At 41.8% G+C, this 18,258-nt stretch overlaps 2 non-coding genes across 2 annotated transcripts; both read right to left on the bottom strand.

The window, feature by feature from the left end:
• Positions 1–6,966: 6,966 nt before the first annotated feature.
• On the bottom strand, positions 6,967–7,077 carry trnal-caa (transfer RNA leucine (anticodon CAA)). The gene is made up of 2 exons: positions 7,040–7,077; positions 6,967–7,012 (listed from the first exon to the last, which is right to left on the bottom strand). It is a non-coding gene; the product is annotated as a tRNA-Leu (tRNA).
• A 529-nt stretch (positions 7,078–7,606) lies between these two features.
• On the bottom strand, positions 7,607–7,679 carry trnak-cuu (transfer RNA lysine (anticodon CUU)). Its single transcript has one exon. It is a non-coding gene; the product is annotated as a tRNA-Lys (tRNA).
• Positions 7,680–18,258: the final 10,579 nt, after the last annotated feature.

Below are 18,258 nucleotides of genomic sequence, written 5' to 3'. Positions count from 1 at the left end.
CAGCACTGGGGCTTTGATGCGTATATGTGTCTCATGCTCCAATTATGATTGGCAGTCCAGTCACGGCATGAAAGTCCCTCTTAATTTGTACTTGTTGGACAGCGGTGTCTGGGAATCTGATGTACCATGGGTGATAAACTGATGAGAGCTTTGATGACCAATGGGAGTGCACGGCTCACAGAGGACTGGGACACCCCCGATCTGTCTCCAGTCTCCCTCTGAAAGGTTCCAGTGGCCACAAATCCAAGGGTGGTGAGGACCTGGGCGTGTGGTGGAATTGGGTTTGATCGGCGTGTTTTTCTCTTGAGTTGTGGCTCTAGCAAGCTGCATATTAGCAGCAGCACAGTCCTTGGGAATCTTAATCGCGATGTCAGCCATTCGTCGGTCTCCACACGGTCTCTTCCTAGAGCCTGACGCGCTAAGGCATCCAAAAGTAGCAAGTCAGCCGCTGGTTACACTTCCCGTTATATACAGATTCAAATGAACCTTTAATTAGTGCACAATTTAAGTTAAACAGAATAATGTCAGCATCACTATGGGGTATAATGTACATTTATTTATGTTTTCTTCAAAGTTATTAAATATACAATCCATTAGTCAAGCAAACTTGATTGGAATAACAGCGGACTTTACGAAACTCCTACGACAGCTCTGGATCACTCATAAATTCTGTTCGTACCTGAAAGAAAACGTAAAATACGAAAAGATTGCTGAATGCGCAAATTCTCTTAAATCCCTTATACGGACGATTTAAGAACAAATCTGTGCGTACGAACGGTTCTTGCATGAGGCCCAATGTGAGCTTGTACTTGAGCGCCCCCTACAGGAGAGCAGATAAATACAGATGGGAACAGGGTGCAGAGGTTTCTGTTCAGTGTTCACATGTGTTTGGATCACTGTGTTGACTCACAGCACAGAAATACCAGCCTTTATCTTCTGGCTGCAGATTCTTTACTGTGAATGTTCCTCTCTCAGCTTCAGTCTTGGTGGCTGAGAATTTGTCTTTGCTGAATTCTCCAAAGTCGTGATCTGTTTTACCTGTAGCTGTGAGCACGATAAGTTTCATAGTTTCTCCAGGCAGCTGTCTGTACCAGTACATCTGGTGATAGCCTCCACCCTTTGTGTGGTTACAGTGTATTGTTGCATTTTCACCCTGCTGCTCCCACAGTATGGGAGTCTGGTAGACATCACTTCCATCAACATGACCTGTGAGTACAACAGAGAAAGTTACCACAAATGAGCATTTTACCAGTTAACGGTTTCAGCGGTGCAGACACCATCTAACTGCTGAAATGAATCTGCTAATAACATACTACTTTACCTTTGATCCAGTGAGCAAGCACCAATAAGCTGAGGAGCCGATGTCTGATAGAGGTCATGCTGTAAAACTCAGGCTCTCAGTTACAGTATCTCACTGTGTAGTCCCAGATATGAAGAGATGCAGGGAGGTGTGTCACTGCAAGGTGTGACCTTCTCTGATCCTGTGAACCAACAGGAGGCCACGCTTGTTATGTGGGAGGAGCTTAACTGAAGTGAACACAGCTGTGAAACCAGGAAGATTACACTGTGTGAAGTATGAATCAGCTGATGGAGAAGTTCCACCATGTGATCCGTTCTGATATTGACGTGCACACTTGTAACACTTTGAAATATTGGAATGAACATTTTTCTGTCCTTAACAAATATTTAAACACGTTAAACGGAGGCGGGTTTGTGTGTGGTCGATACAGGAGTTCGTCAGTGTCTTTGGACATGTTGACGGAGCTGATGGTGCTTTAAAGACAGAGGCAGATATACTATCTGATATACTACAGATATAGATATACTATTTGGGGTTTGTCACAGAACTTCTGAGCTTTTTGTCTATTTTGTTTGTTTCACTGTCTGCACATTCACCAGTTTTCTTCACCGTGAAGTTAAGTTTGTGAATGACTCACCGTTGGTGTAGAAGACATCTTAATTCACAATGAAACAATCGCTACCTGTGAGGAAATGATAAATAAGAAATATGATGATCCTGTAGAAGTCTGACATGAGTGCCTTCACTCTGACGTCAGCAATGAAACACAGGAGTGAAATCATGACAGGGTTTCTCCTTTTAACTGAACTGAGAGTGATTTTATGAGCCAACCAATGTGATGTCAAGAGAGGAGTGGCTTCCTGTGGCTGTAAAGCAGACTGATGGCTCCCATTGTTGCTGCAGTTATCCATCATTTACCTGCATTCTTAAACTTTTGCTTTTTCAGAAAACATGAAAAAGGCTCATTACACTTTTTTAAAACCCAAAGTGCTGCCTTGTGTAGTGAGATCTTCCAAACTGGAAGATGAGGAGAGGAAGAAGAAAGAAGTCATTTGATTTATGGCAACGTGTCAAAAACACGTGACATCACATTTCCAAACGGAGCGGCCAACAAACAGTAAATCAACTTCAACAATCAACAGTGTGAGACATGTGATGTGTGTCTGGTGGGAGCGTTCCAGAGGTGAGGGGCAGCTCATCTGCAGATTCTGGATGCCATAGGGTACCAACAAGGAGACTTCTGTTTAATAACTATTTCCATGAAGGAAATGACATGAAACCTAAGATTTAATTCCCTTTTCTTTTTTCTTGGCAAACTTCATTACATTAGAAATTCTGTTTGTCTAAAGGATCTAGCATTTATACCCTCACACCCCATTATAATAAAACCACTTCAGCAGGTGTCCCAGAGCAGTTTTTTTTTCATTTTTTAAAATTCAAAACCACTGAAGTTGATAAGTCGTGTGCAGTTTTCGTAGAGTTCAGAGGGGATTTGTGTCATTGTGCATCTGGTGCAGCACAGTAGTAAACTGCACTGTGCTTTTGTTGGGCTGCTTTGTTTGTAAGAGAACTATTCTTCACTGTATCCCCGCTCAAATCTTCATAGATGTTGAAGTCCTCTTTATATGGATCTTCCATTGTTTTATCTTTTAAATACAAATGTTTCATAGCTGTGTTTCCAGGTGACTGCTGGCACCAGAGCATTATCCAGTAGTCACTTTTATTGTGGCTGCAGAAAATCTGCACTGTATCACCAGGATTTGCGATGACATCAGAAGAAGACTGACGGACCTCAAGACCCAGACTAACAGCTGGAGCAAGAGCAAAAGAGAACTTTAGATCAGGATAATGCATCAGAAAAACATCCACATGATAAAGAAGGAATACTTTTTCAAATGATTACCTGGCATGCAGCAAAAAGTGAGAAGGCAGAACATTTTCTCCTTTAACAGCACAGATGATTTGTTTAAAAGCCTTGAAAAAAACCCCACATAAAACTATGTTTCACAGAGTTTTGCAGATGTTGATACAGTCAGAAAAGTCTCAGCATCTATACTTGTGTTAAGGCTGAAATGAGATGAGTGAGGTTTAAAGAGGAATGAAGAGGATGAAGAAACACCATCACTGTAACTGATGAAGTGGAAGGAGGGAGTGGCTTCACATATTCTTGCTGCTGTAGATTGCCTTCCTGGATGTATAAATCGTGCTAAAGTGAGACACCAAGTTAAAGTGTACAGAAACAGTGTTACAGAAGTGTGCTGCGAATGCATCAAACTGAAAGGCAACCACATAGCAGCTGCTTTGGGAGCCTGCAGAAAAAAACTTGTGTGCAGTTTTTGTAGAGTTCAGAGGGGATTTGTGTCATTGTGCTTCTGGTGCTGCACAGTAGTAAACTGCACGGTAATTCACTCCTGCATCTGGGATGTGCACAGATCCATTCTTTGCTGCGTCTCCACCCAAATCTCCAGCGAGACTGAAACCATCTTTATATTTGTCTTCCCTTGTGACAGCTTTGTAGTTCAAATATCCAATGAGTTTCATGGCTGTGTCTCCAGGTGACTGCTGGTACCAGAGCATCACTCTGTAGTCACTTTTACTGTGGCTGCAGAAAATCTGCATTTTGGCACCAGGATTTCTGATGAGATCAGAGGGAGACTGACGGACCTCAAGACCCAGACTAACAGCTGGAAACAGAAAGACAATAGAACATTTTAGATAATGAGAAATGGTAAATGTCATGAATTTAGTGATTTCAGACAAATTATTGTAATGTACTTTAACTGGGCCGACAGTTGTCCATTACTGCAGTGATACATTTCTGTGGCTTATCTGTCATCAATGCCCACCCAAAAGAATGATTTTTTTTTTTATTGACATTCAGAAACAAACATTCACATCCGGTACATGTGCATACATCTTACATCTCTTGTCTGTCCTAAATGCCAAAGTGATATTTTTATTTTATGTCTAAACGATAACAAAAAAAAAACGAACCAAACAACAACAAAAACACACAAGAATATGTACAAAGTGGGGAGTGATCCTTTTTATATGGCATAGTTATTGATCTGTAAAAATAAAATCAGGCCTTTTTCCAATAGTCCTTCATGAGCGGGCAGTCCCAGAAAATGTGATAATGGTTTGCATTTTGATTTCCACACTTCCTCCAGCAGACTGAGGAGTTATTGTCATAGTGAGATTTCTGGGAGGGTGTAATAAAGCACCTAATCAGGCTTTTCCAGCCAAACTCCCTCCACTCCACTTGTTGTCCATTCTTCTTCAGGTATAATTATTCCTCCTTCCTTCTCCCATTTTGTTTTAATATATGAAGTTGAATGTGATTTCTATTCGACAGACTCTTATGTAAGCATGAAACAGTTCTATCAATAGTTTCTGAATTATAGGCTTTTGTAAACAGTTCAATCAAACATGTGCCAGTCTTTGTTACATTTTTCATCTTCGTATCAACGTAGTGCCGCAGCTGCAGATATTGATAGAAGTCTTGTTTTTCTAATAAATGTGTCCTTTTAAGCGTTTCAAAACTGAGCATTTTTCCATCTTTCATTACCCTGCATAAGGCTGTTATACCCTTAGCTATCCAATCTTTGAATCTAGAGTCCAACTTATTAGGTGTAAACTCTGAGTCATAGGCGCACCATTTAAGAACTGTAATATCACTCTCGAGTTTATGTTCCTTTATGATAGACCCAAAAGAATTTTAAGACCCAAAGAGACAATTTACAGCATCAAGCAGTTGGTTGTACTCACGTTATGTCATCATCACTGAAGGGCATCATCTTCATTCAAAACTGAGAGATGCAATGGATGTCTGCAAGCTGTATATCAGCAGTGTGGAAGTTAGTTAAAGGCTTTCACAAACTACTGAAACAGGTGTTACTCTGCACCGGTCTGGTAAGGATCCGACTGCCACGGGTTCCGTATTCTGTACATTAAGGGGGGTTCTGTGTGATGTCACAGGGGGCTCAGCGAATAAATTAGAACATTCTGGGGTTCTAATTCTGCACTAAGAGAAAGGGTCATGGAGTAAAGAGGTTTTTAAATCAAAACAAAAATTTCTGTCCAGGCTTCTCATGTGGGAAGCTGAAAATCTGCTATACTTGTACACACTCGTTCAGGTTCACAGTTCACACCAGTGAGCAGCTAACAACTACGTGAAAACAGCGTTATAGTGACCATCCCCCTCTATATTCTCACCATTATCTGTTGGACAACCCAAAGTACATCAGTCGGGCAGAGAACTTGAAACTGTTGATGAACTTGCTTCGAGACAACAGCTGAAACATCCAGTTTGAAACGTTCTACGTCTTCAAGGTTTGCATCTAAATGTTTGATGTTCAACCACGTTGTAAACATTCAATACGAATGACTGGAATGTTTATTTAAAAAGGGAAACTGGGCCGCGAGAGGCCACCCAGCCTTGTGCAACAAAGTTGTTAAATACTGATCTCTTAAATCAGTACCGGTCCGCGAGACATTCCAAACCGGGAAAATAAAAAAAATAAAAAAAGTTTTAAAATTTAATTTTTTTTTCTTTAAAATTTTAAAAAAAGACATGGAAATCGGGAATTCTTTCATTTCACTCGCTCCTACACTCGATTCTATACTTGGAAATTGCATAGATTGCATTATAGGAGGCCGATTGTGCACGTTTATTTTTTTCAATGATGACTGTCTGTCATCATATCCTAATTATCCTAATTTGTAAATGCGTCTGCTAAATGTAATATAAAAGAAGTGAATGCATGTAGAAATACTCCCACCCTCAGTGTCTGTTGAACGTAAAGTACAAAAAAAGTAGCTCATTTCGACTGTTTGCTTCTCTTCTTTGTACAGATCAGGTGGAGTCTGGCTGACTGTCACTGAGAGAGGAACCTGTGGCTTTTAAGATTAAGATTAAGAGTCTCATGCTCTACCGACTGAGCTAGCCGGGCTAATCGCATGTTATAAAATATGCCTTCCGAAAGGAAAGACGAGATAAAACAAGCCTAAGTCAACTTTCTGAGATTTAGAATGACATCAGAACACATTCCTCCTTTTCAACCTCTACCTACTCCACTCGACTGGATCCCACTCAGCTGTTAGGGTTTTCCATGAGGTAATACCTCCTGGCACCAGGTGGTACATTTTTAGCACCTACTCGGTCGGGGTCGAGTTGAGTTGAGCCGAAAATGTGACATCTACAGACTGCAGGCCACTGATTGGCCAGGGAGTGATGTCACTGGATGAGTAATGAAAGCCACTCCTTAACAAGAACAGGAAACAGCAACAGTTGGATTTTATGTATTCTGTGATCGTCAACGAGGTGGATTGCTAGACGCAAAGACATAGACCAAGCAGCAGGTATACCTTTGCCTCGATGTCCTAAATTGTTGTGTCATGTTTGTGTCACATAAGACTGACATCACAGGACTTTTGGACCTCCTTGCTATAACGACCCCACACACATTGAGGTGGTTGTGAGTAAGTACTAGTGGAAAAGAGCTTAATGTTGCAGGAGAACTGCCTCATCGCACATCAGAATTGTGTATGTTAATGGGAGGAACTGAAGGCCCGTCTTCAGAGATAAATGCCCTTTTTCACCATGGCCTGACATGGCTTTCTTCATGGTCTTCTAATATGCAAGTAAGATTTAAGCATGAAATTAATGTCAGGAGTGGGATTTGAACCCACGTCTCCTTTGGGAGACCAGAAGTCCCTGTGCTAAGGAAGGAATGAAGCCTTGAGTCTGGCGCCTTAGACCGCTCGGCCATCCTGACACCATTACTTCACTGACTGTGTAAAATACGACAAACGTGAACCAAAATGCAAAACGCTACTCCACTTGACTATATTCGACTCAGGTTTTAGGGTTTTCCATGAGGGATTAACAGCTGGTAGCAGGTACATTTTTAGCACCTCCACGGCAGGGATTCGAGTTGAGTCGAGCCGAAAATGTGACATCTACAGACCGCAGGCCACTGATTGGCCAGGGAGTGATGTCACTGGATGAGTAATGAAGGCAAGAGAGGGCCAGAGGCCATGGGTCGTTATTCAGATTTTTCTTATTTTGTTTTAAAGTGAATGATCATACTTGAGCAAAAAGGGAATACAGAAATGACATGAGCCCAAAGAAAGGTAAACATAATGCTCTTGCTCAAGTTTGAATGTTTTTGATTCATATTGTGCATTTCAGGAGGTTTGTGATCATTCAAAGAGGCACCACTGAGGACGCTGTGATGGTGGTAACAGAGCTGAACTTTGACTTTAAGTGGTGGATCAAACATCTGTTGATTACTAAAACTGCTATGCCCAACGTGGGGCTCGAACCCACGACCCTGAGATTAAGAGTCTCATGCTCTACCGACTGAGCTAGCCGGGCTAATCACATGTTATGAAACATGCCTTCCGAAAAAAAAGACGAGATAAAACAAGCCTAAGTCAACTTTCAGAGATTTAGAATGACATCAGAACACATTCCTCCCTTTTCAACCTCTACCTACTCCACTCGACTGGGTCCCACTCAACTGTTAGGGTTTTCCATGAGGTAATACCACGTGGCACCAGGTGGTACATTTTTAGCACCTACTCGGTCGGGGTCGAGTTGAGTTGAGCCGAAAATGTGACCTCTACAGACTGCAGGCCACTGATTGGCCAGGGAGTGATGTCACTGGATGAGCCATGAAAGCCACTCCTTAACAAGAACCGGCAACAGCAACAGTTGGATTTTATGTATTCTGTGATCGTCAACGAGGTGGATTGCTAGTGTTGTGGAGAAATTAGAGTCGAATCCCGCGTTGGTCAGCCGTCCATTGGGGAGTTTATTGAACAAACCGTCACAGCAAATGTGCATACAGAATGTACAAAATGTCCACCGTCTTCATACTGTGAACCAACTTTATACTGGTTTAATCATAACATGCATGCGTCATCCGGACTCAATCTCTTTCTGCGACGCCGAGCGTCTGCCCTAAATGTAAACAGCCCATACTACCTTTTACCCATATTCATATGAACCAGTCAACAAGGCCCAGGATGTAACTAGGCCAGAAGTCATGAGCATGTCATGACATACTTCTCCCACATAGTCCCCCCTGAAATCACTTATCAGTGATTTAATAAAGAAATAATCTAAAATGAAAGAAAATCATCCCACATAGTTAATTAAGAATTAATTAACATAATCAACACTAAATTATTCTAATAATTCTACAATATCAATCAACGGGACCATTTTGAATAAATGAAAAGGAATATATATATGTGTACTCGAATCATATTAAATGATTAAATTAAATGAAACGATATTGAATTCAACAACACTACAAATTTTACATTGCCATCACACTTGTCCACTGTTCGCAGTGCATAGGTGCGAAAAACCCACCGGCTGCTACTTCTGTAACTTTCGTAACTCATGTTCTTATCTTGGGAAAATTCACCTACGGCCCCCCCCACTGGCGACCGACCACTTTACCAAGGTCGCACTCCGAACAGTTGACTGACACAATTGGCAATGGACATATCAGTGATCAGTTTTGATTGATAATACACATAGACTGAATACATCACCTTCAAATCAGTTAATCACCGTTTTGTATCAAGTACAATACATAAAATTATGGATTATCACACAACAATAGTAATAAAATGCAATGTAATGCAGCTCTTCCAGTCCCGTCCCATCTCCCGTACTCTGGTGTCGTCTGCTTCTGGCCGAACATCCGTCCGGCTGGGTCTGGAACGGCTAAGCTAACTCTGGGAGGAGAGGTCGCCAGTACGTCACTCCCAATCAAAGAGATCTTCAGCATCTCTTCTCCCTATCCTACTAACCGTGGTTCCACCCTCGAGGAAAGAAACTTGTGAACCGTCCGTTGATAACCTTCATTCGTTGACCTGCTCTTCCCATGCGTTGGTCCTCAGACCTGGTCTCGCATGGTCATCTGCCTCCAGATACCTTCCCCTGTTTGTTTGAACATCACTTGCAGCAAACACCTTCTCAGAATGGGTATAATGCAACACACCAATAGGGAAACCATTCTCACTATCAACAATATTGCTATTCCCACCTTAACTGTCATCGCTCCCCCTTCTCCCAAAATCCCAAACAGACCAGTCCACCACCGTTCACCTCCACCAGCATCACACGTCAGCTCCTCTCTCCGTTCTCTGATCTTCTTCACGGCCGTTGTAAACGTTCTATCAGCTGCAGGTATAAATGTACAACATTTTCCCCAACCATCTGGCAAACACCAATTTTCCCTTCTAATATGCATTCTAAAACTTGTCTGTTCTACCAAGCCATCATACTCGTCTCATGTAGTTGTTCTCCAAAGCCTGCAGGCCCTTCACTCGTGTAGCTGAGAATTCTCTGTTGGTTGTGTTATATGTAATTAGTCCACTTCCCATTTTGTTAATTGTGATCCACTGCAAACCAGCGTCAAATCCAGCTGCAACCTCCCTGCGTGCTTTGAGCTCAAAGGAATCCCTCTTGGCTGTCATATTGCATCCAAGTAAACGTGCTTATCCCTGATGTAGTCATCACTAGATCTTTTAACTCTCCCTTCTTCCACATCCAAACCTCGCATCTCGTTTACCTTGTCATACACTACCACAACTGATGTGTTCCTCCTCACCAGTGCCCAAAAACCTATCTCCCTGTTGGGTAACACATTTAACAAAACATGATCTCCACACATCCAGTAACTCTCAGCTATCAGGTGTGTCTGATCCCCAAAAAGATATAGAGTTAAAATGATCATTTCTATATTTTCACATTTTGATCCAAATAAATAAATCCTAATAAATATTGGTTCCATTTAACCGTAGTACTACTTACGTGACTTCCAAAAGCATTCAAACTCACCATCGTAATCTACTCTATAATCAGTGGGAGGCCCATCCTGTGATGTACTATGATTAAATTCAGCACAAGAAGACTCCAATTTGTGGCCCTCCCTTATTTTGAAAATAACTATGTACTTTATTTGGCCCAAACATCAATCTGCACTTAATACCACACATAGGAAACAATAACCATTTATCCTCTGCCGATGTGAACCTACCTTTCCTGCATTCCCGTTGCTGGACCACTGCACAGTCCCTGAAGGTAAGTGGCTCTGGAACAACAACAGGCAATGCTCCTGGAGCGTCTGCGCATATGAGACACTCTGTCGCTGTCAGTTCTCTCGTAGTGTACCATGCCCATCTATACCACTGTGCTGCCTTAAACCATTTTCCACAGTTACACTGTTTTCCCGACTTCACCTGTGCATGTACACTCCGTCTGTTCTTTGATTAACATGATTATTCTGTCCTGTAGTGCTAATGGTATCAAATCCCCCTAGCCTTTCCCGAAAAATCTTTCTATTCTTACAACCATTGTGAACAACTCCTTCTGACCCAATCTGACATGATCTTACCAGATTGCCCCTTTGTCGTGGCGTCCAGAGGCGGTGATTTGGTCGTCTCCTCCACCGGACCCATGATCCACACTTCCTCAAATCATTTCTTCCATGAACTTAAATTCAAGCTTAGCAGATACCTCTTCACGACTAGCTCTAGTGTGTATTGCTGGCAAAGTTTGTGGCGTGGCATGGTCTGAGTGGGTGTGTATTGTTGCATCATACTCATCTGACCCAGGCTGGCTACTTCCCTTGCAGGGTGGCTTCATCACGGGACCCTTCCAGCCTCTCCTGTTTGCGGGATCCCGTCCAACATCTCCAGGCTTCGTTCTCCTGAGCCCATGCTGTCGGCCAACACCCACACCTGGATGCTGACAGTGTCAGAAATCTTAACCTCTTCCTTTTGTTCATCCTTTCCCTCGGACTTAACTCCGTCTGTGTCTTTAGTCCGAACCTTAGTGCAGTGATTCAAATGGTACCATGTGTTGCTACCTTCCACTTGAACTGCCGTTGGCGTTGCTCGCCCCATTGTGTACGGTCCTTTCCGTCTTGGCTCAAGCCACTTCCTCCGGAACACTTCGATGTGCACCTGGTCGCCTGGCACCACTGGCCTCTCAACCAGCTGTTCGAAACTCAAGTCTCTGGACTCCTCCTGTAGATAGATTGTTCTGTGGATTGCAGTTAGTTGCTTCATGTAAGCTCTCCTCTCTGTTCGCAACTGCTCAAGTGGGAACTGAGGTGCTGGCATGGGTCGACCCGTTAGCATTTTATGCGGTGTTAGTGCGTGACTCTATGAGTCTGCATAGGACATCTCATTAGTGCAAGCGGCAAAGCATCTAGTTAGTTTAGTTGAAGCATAGATTCAATTCAATTTCACTTTCCAGGTTCCTTTGATCCTCTCAACCATCCCTTGACTCTGTGGATGATAAACGGCCCCACAGCGCTGCTTGATTCGCAGCTGCTGCAGAATGCCTCTTGCACTTTTATACACAAACACTTAACCATTATTTGAACTAATCTCTGATGGAATGACAAACAGATGAATCAATTCTCTTACCAAAAAAAAATTTACGACTATTTATCCAATATGTATGACCAATATCCTTGTGGTGGCGCGACCTCTGGCTCCAGTAACACCATTGGTGCCAAAACAGCAAGCTGGCACCTTGATGCTACTTTCGCTGCTTCATCAGCCGCGATATTACCTTTACCAACCATTTTGTTACCTTTACGATTATTTGACACTGTATTACTGCCAATTTTCAATTTTCACGACTGCAATCTGCTCCTTCATTTGGACCTCCTGTCGCACTGGACTTCCGTCTGACCTCCTGAACCCTCTCTGCTTCCAAACTGCTTCAAACAAATAGCAAATATCATGAGCATATGCAGAATCTGTGTACACATTCGTAACCTTACCTTTCACCAGTCAACATGCTTCCGTTAATGCCTTCAGTTCAGCCAACTGTGCCGAACATGTCCGTTCACACTTCTCAGCTTTCACCGTCACAAAGTTTTCCACCTTCCTGTTTCACAACTGCAAAACCTCATGATCACCCAAATGATCTCACAACATGAACCATGCACAACATAAGTGACATCAGCCTGAACAAGTGGAGTTGCTTCTAAGTCAGGTCTCAGTTTAATGTATCTCACAGCTTCTGACACACGCTCATGTGGTTCTCCTTCCAACTCACGTGGAATGACATCTGCAGGACCCGATGTAGTACACTTCTGTATTCACATCTGGATGTGTCAAAAGATGCACAACCTGCAAACATCCTGTCCGAGTCACAACATACCTACTCTGATTTATTAGTTCTGAAATCTTATGGTTTTTATTGGAGACATATAAGAAAAATGGCTTCTCATAGACTAGTGTTGGCCGTTTTGGATAACTTTTGCTAATTTCGTTTCAAATTTTCAAAGGCTAACTTAGCCTCGGTTGTCCTCTCCAGTTGTGCTTTCAACCTTTGATCTTTGGCCCTTTCATGATTCCTTCCAGAGGAAGCGCATTTTATTGCATAATCCTCCCAAAAGAAGATCCTACTTGTTGTATTTTAATTTTGCTTATTTATTCATTAGATATTAATTTATTTATTTTGGACATGGCGCTTTTCTTACTCCCTCCAAGTGGGATGGAGAGATATCAGTAATTCCCTATGGGCTAAATAGATACTCTAATTCAGACTATCAATGCTAAAATTTAAATTAGAAACTTTGTTCCGTTCAAATTTTAGAACTTCGTAATAGTGGCACATTTAAATTTTAAATTCAGAAACTTTGTTTTGTTGTGTCCTAGTAACAGTGACCTATTTAAATTCAAGTTTTAGAAACTTAATAGTCGTGACACATTTAACTTAAAAACTTTGTTTTGTTTTGTAATGATGACACACCTGAGGGCGGTTTTTAAACCCTTTTGAGTACGTCTGGTGTAAGTGTACTTCTTACCTCTATATGTCAATGTAAACCAATACTGGGATTCCTCTGCCAGAGGAACGCCTTGGACCTGCCGGGTCACTTGCTCCACCCCGCAGGGACTGGTCACGGTCCTGCCGAACACTCGGGATTCTCGGTGCTCTCGGACAGCTGTAAACAAAGTGTCCCCTCTCGCCACAGGCCCAACATGCCCCTGAGGACCTTCGTCCTCCAGGTACACCTCTTCTTGACCTTTGACAGGGTCGACGATGGACTTGCCCCTGTAATGGCTGTTCAGCGGCCCCCGCTGTTATGGCCCCATTTCGTACTTCTTGCTTCGCTTGCAGTTCTTCTAACTGCAACCGTGCAAGTTCCCTTTGCATATCCTTCTCCTGCTCATTCCGTTTCAGTTCTTTTCTGTATTTGTTTACTGCATGCACCACGTGGTCTCGGAATTGTCCATGTGGCATTGAATTCAACCCCACCACATCCTCCAGCCGCCCCTGAACTGGGGCAGGCAGAGCCTCTGTGATGGAAACTCTGAACAATGTCACCCAAGCTGGGCTCTTCTCGATTTCTCCCTCAGACTCTTGTCTCCATTTCTTCAATTGTTGTGCAATGTACACAGCTGGACTCTCTGTTCCTGACAGTGGCTCCCCCTTTAATGCTTCGAGGTCCACTCCCACAGGAAACTCAGCTCGTAACGCTCTCCAGAGTGCAGCTCGATATGCATTAAAACCAGTTCCATCAGCTCGGTGGCTCAACATCCAGTCATTCTCACTGTGTCTCAAAATGCCCTCCATGGTAGAAGTTCCAAAACACAGTGCCCACACTGCCTTGATGTGTCCCACAGACAACAGTTTATGCACAGTCTCTTGTTCAAAAGCTCTTATCCATTTGCTTGCACCTGTGTGAATGTCCGGCAATCGAGCAACCAGCCCCGCCAGGTCGAGCGTCTGCCACGGCACATACTGTCCCTGCGTCATTTCTATCAAACTCGGTGCTGAAGCTGTTGGACTCTTTTGTTCTTCAGAAGATGCCTTTTGAACTGGAGATGCCAGTTCGGGTGATCTTTGGTATTGTGGGAGCTGTCCCCTTGCCTGATCTGAATTACAGACGGCGTCTGGCTCAGGAGCTCCATGACTGCTTGATGTAGCTATTTGTGGTTCTGGACGTTCATGAGATATTTTGTGATATTTTAATTCAGAATCTCCTTGTATGTTTACTGCTCCTGGCAGTGTTGGATATAGCTCTGCATTTTCAAAGAAATGTAAAACTTTTAATTCAAGCTCTCTCTTTTCCTGTCTCTTTTTGCTTTTGTCCTTTGGTTTGTAAGCTTTAATCCTTTGTTCCATAATCTTACAGGTAGTTACATTGAAAGTGCCACCTTTTGGCCAGGGTGAGACGTTATTTTTTGTTCGTTTTTCCCATTTTAGAGATATCTTTTTAATATCTTTGGAATGTTCAGGATGTTTGGCGCTGATGATTATTGTTGGTGTTACATCCATTGTTTCAACTAGTTAGTTCCCTTCTATTGACTTTTGACTTTTTCTTTTTATTTACTTATCTATTTTCTAAATTTTCCTTATTTATTATTCGTATTCCCCCTCTTTTTTTTTTTTTTTTTTTCTTTTTTTTTTGAAAGTCAATTTAAATTAACTAATTATTTAACTCTAATCAATGCTAATTTAATGCTCGGCTAAATTTAGCTTAGATGCAGCTAATTATTGGATTGGATGTTGTCAATGCTAATGTTAATGTTAGCCTACGTTAGCTTTGAAAGCTTATGCTCTAGGTTGTTTTTTTAAATTAAACCAATGTTAATTCAATGTTAGGCTAATTTAGCTTTTTGACTTCTGACCAATGCCAATTGATGTTAGCTTCCTAGCTGTTGCTAATAAATGCTAACCTATTGCTAATTAAGATTTAAACCAATATTTGCCTTATTGCTATTGCTAATCAATGCTAATTGTCTTTCTGATCAATGCTAATTATGGCTAACGAAATGCTAACAAATGCTACTAATGCTAACCAATGCTAACTATTGCTAATCAATGCTAATTGTATTTCTGATCAATGCTAATTATGGCTAACGAAATGCTAACAAATGCTACTAATGCTAACCAATGCTACTTATTGCTAATCAATACTAATTGTATTTCTGATCAATGCTAATTATGGCTAACGAAATGCTAACAAATGCTACTAATGCTAACCAATGCTAACTATTGCTAATCAATGCTACTTATTGCTAATCAATACTAGCTTCCTTGTTGACCAATGCTAATTGAATGCTAATTATGCTATTCAACGCTAGTGATTGCTAATCAATGCTAGTTATTGCTAATCAATACTAATTATTGCTAATCAATACTTGCTATATTACTAATGCTACCCAATGTTAATTTATTGCTAATCGAAAGCTCAGTTAATGCTTACTCTGTTTGAAGTGACTCAGGCTAAAGGCGTTGCCCCAACTTTTGCTCACATCCGGATGTTACCGATCCAATCCACACACAATGTCCTCCACCAATCCAGATGATCCAATGTACGTCACAGCTACGTCAATTCTGACCAATGAAATAAAAATATTTTTTTTGACCAATGAAACCTGAACACACCTCTAAATCTATCTCCAATGAAACACGTCTGAGACACGTAACTTCTAACCAATAAAATATGAACACACCTCTAAACCTGCCTCCAATGAACCACGTGAATTTCTAACCAACCAAATATGAACACACCATTACATCTACTTCCTAGACTGTTATTAACTCCTCCCAAGCATAACAATTGAACCAGACATAACAATTGAACCACACCCCAACTCAAAATGGCGTTTGTCACACTTTTTGTTACAAGTTGAGAAAAAGGAGGAAATACAAACTTTCCGCTGGACAGAGAAGAAATACAATTTAACACGCTGTGGACAGGGAAACTACAAATCAAAAGATACAGAAACAATGCATACGCGAAAAACTTTCTTTATCAGGAATGTCACATTCACGTCGAACGACGTGATGAATCGATGGCCTAAGGACAGAAACTCTCCCTTAGGAATTGCGAAACCAACATTTACTCGACTGATAACAACTCTGCAATTAGCACATTACCTAAAGAAACCTAATAATTATTACAGTTCAACCATAAAGTGCCCCTGGAAGACAAAAGGAAAGAAAGTGTGATCACACACGAACATTTGCAGCAGCAGAAAACTCTCAAGGCCAGAGCACGCTCCTTCACACCAGCCGCGTGCCCGCGCAGCACCCTCTGTCCCCCTGAAAGCCAAAACACCTTCACTCGCCTGTTGAGAATAGAACTTTAGAAATTTAACACCAATCACAGCAGTACTCAATAATTCAATAATAACAAGATGCATGCAACGAAAATACAGAATCTTAAAGAAATAAACACTCAGCGTTTAAAACTCACAGCACATTACTGCAACAACTTCTTATCTCCCCAAGTTATTAATGTGGCAACTATAACAATTAAGCAAATTATAACAATGAAGCAAATTATAACAATGAAGCAAATCTGAGTTTAACTTAAAATGCTACGAATACTCAAAAGTCAAGGGATGATATGAGTCAGAACCTTTTTTCTTTTCTTCTCTTTCTTGATTCACACAAACCAGCAGGACTCCACACACATTGACAGACACCTTGACACACACATTGACAGACAACAGAGACCGGTCCCACACACTCAAGTCAGTCGATCAAAGTTTTGTCAGTCACCGTTCAAATCTTCACATTTTTAAATTATCAATTTCTTCCATTTAGACTTTTAATTTTTCAGGAGATGTTGGTGTCGGCAATATATGGAATACAAAATGTGTTTTCCCTACAAGCCTTGTGATATGGTCTCTGACCAAAGCAACAGATGCTGACGTGTACTTTACCAGCTTCGCTGTGACCTCTTAATAATAATCTCCTGTGGCCAATTTCATAAACGAATTTGAATTTTCTTCTCAAAATGTCTTTATACTGAGGTCTCGGATAACTCCAAAGAGTTCTACGCAGATATATAAAATGATATAAACATATATACTTAAAATGTGCCCGTATAGAACTGGAATTGACTTTTTCGGAGTTTTCTTGAACTGCTCTTTTGATTCCACCTTCAAACTTTTATGTTCGCAAGTCAATCAATTACCAGCATTCGTCTACTCCTTGACTAGTGAAAATAATTTTCACATATATTAATGACTAATGCGAACCATAGTCCCACGGTAGCCCGAACCCCCCATGCATAAAAGGTCGGCCGTTGGCTCTATGACATCACTATGAACGAGTGATAACCACTCTGCCCGCTCTAAAAGCGTATCCACTATTCCAGTTTAAACTCATCGATTTATTCCCTGCCCGAGCATTAGCGACTAGTCTTCCTTAATTACAAAAAATACAACAACACAAGCCAGACCAACTGACCACAGCTGTCTGCTTTACAACTCACATCAGCTGCTGTTTACCCAATTTTTATCCCAATTCACACATATGGCACCTCTTGGCCCAAAATTTCAACAATTACAATTTCAGCAGCCCCCCTGCGCAGAGGTAACAATGAAATGCTTACCGAATGCAGGATCCGTCTCTCTCCTGTGTTCTTTTAAATTTGGGGAAGCCGGAAGAAACCTGTGATCTGTGCTCCACTAACAGACGCCAGTTGTAATGGTGGGAAATCCAACCAGCCGGCTCTCACAGCTGATGTCGGTTGTCGGGGCACAGAGGACACGCTCCGCCGGGATCCAGATGCAAACTCTCACGAATTTGGGGTCACCATTATGTTGTGGAGAAATTAGAGTCGAATCCCGCGTTGGTCAGCCGTCCATTGGGGAGTTTATTGAACAAACCGTCACAGCAAATGTGCATACAGAATGTACAAAATGTCCACCGTCATACTGTGAACCAACTTTATACTGGTTTAATCATAACATGCATGCGTCATCCGGACTCAATCTCTTTCTGCGACGCCGAGCGTCTGCCCTAAATGTAAACAGCCCATACTACCTTTTACCCATATTCATATGAACCAGTCAACAAGGCCCAGGATGTAACTAGGCCAGAAGTCATGAGCATGTCATGACATCCTTCTCCCACACTAGACGCAAAGACATAGACCAAGCAGCAGGTA

Source organism: Odontesthes bonariensis, chromosome 11 (genome assembly GCF_027942865.1).
Source record: "Odontesthes bonariensis isolate fOdoBon6 chromosome 11, fOdoBon6.hap1, whole genome shotgun sequence".
NCBI classification, from domain to species: domain Eukaryota; kingdom Metazoa; phylum Chordata; class Actinopteri; order Atheriniformes; family Atherinopsidae; genus Odontesthes; species Odontesthes bonariensis.
This window is presented reverse-complemented; position numbering and strand designations above follow the sequence as displayed.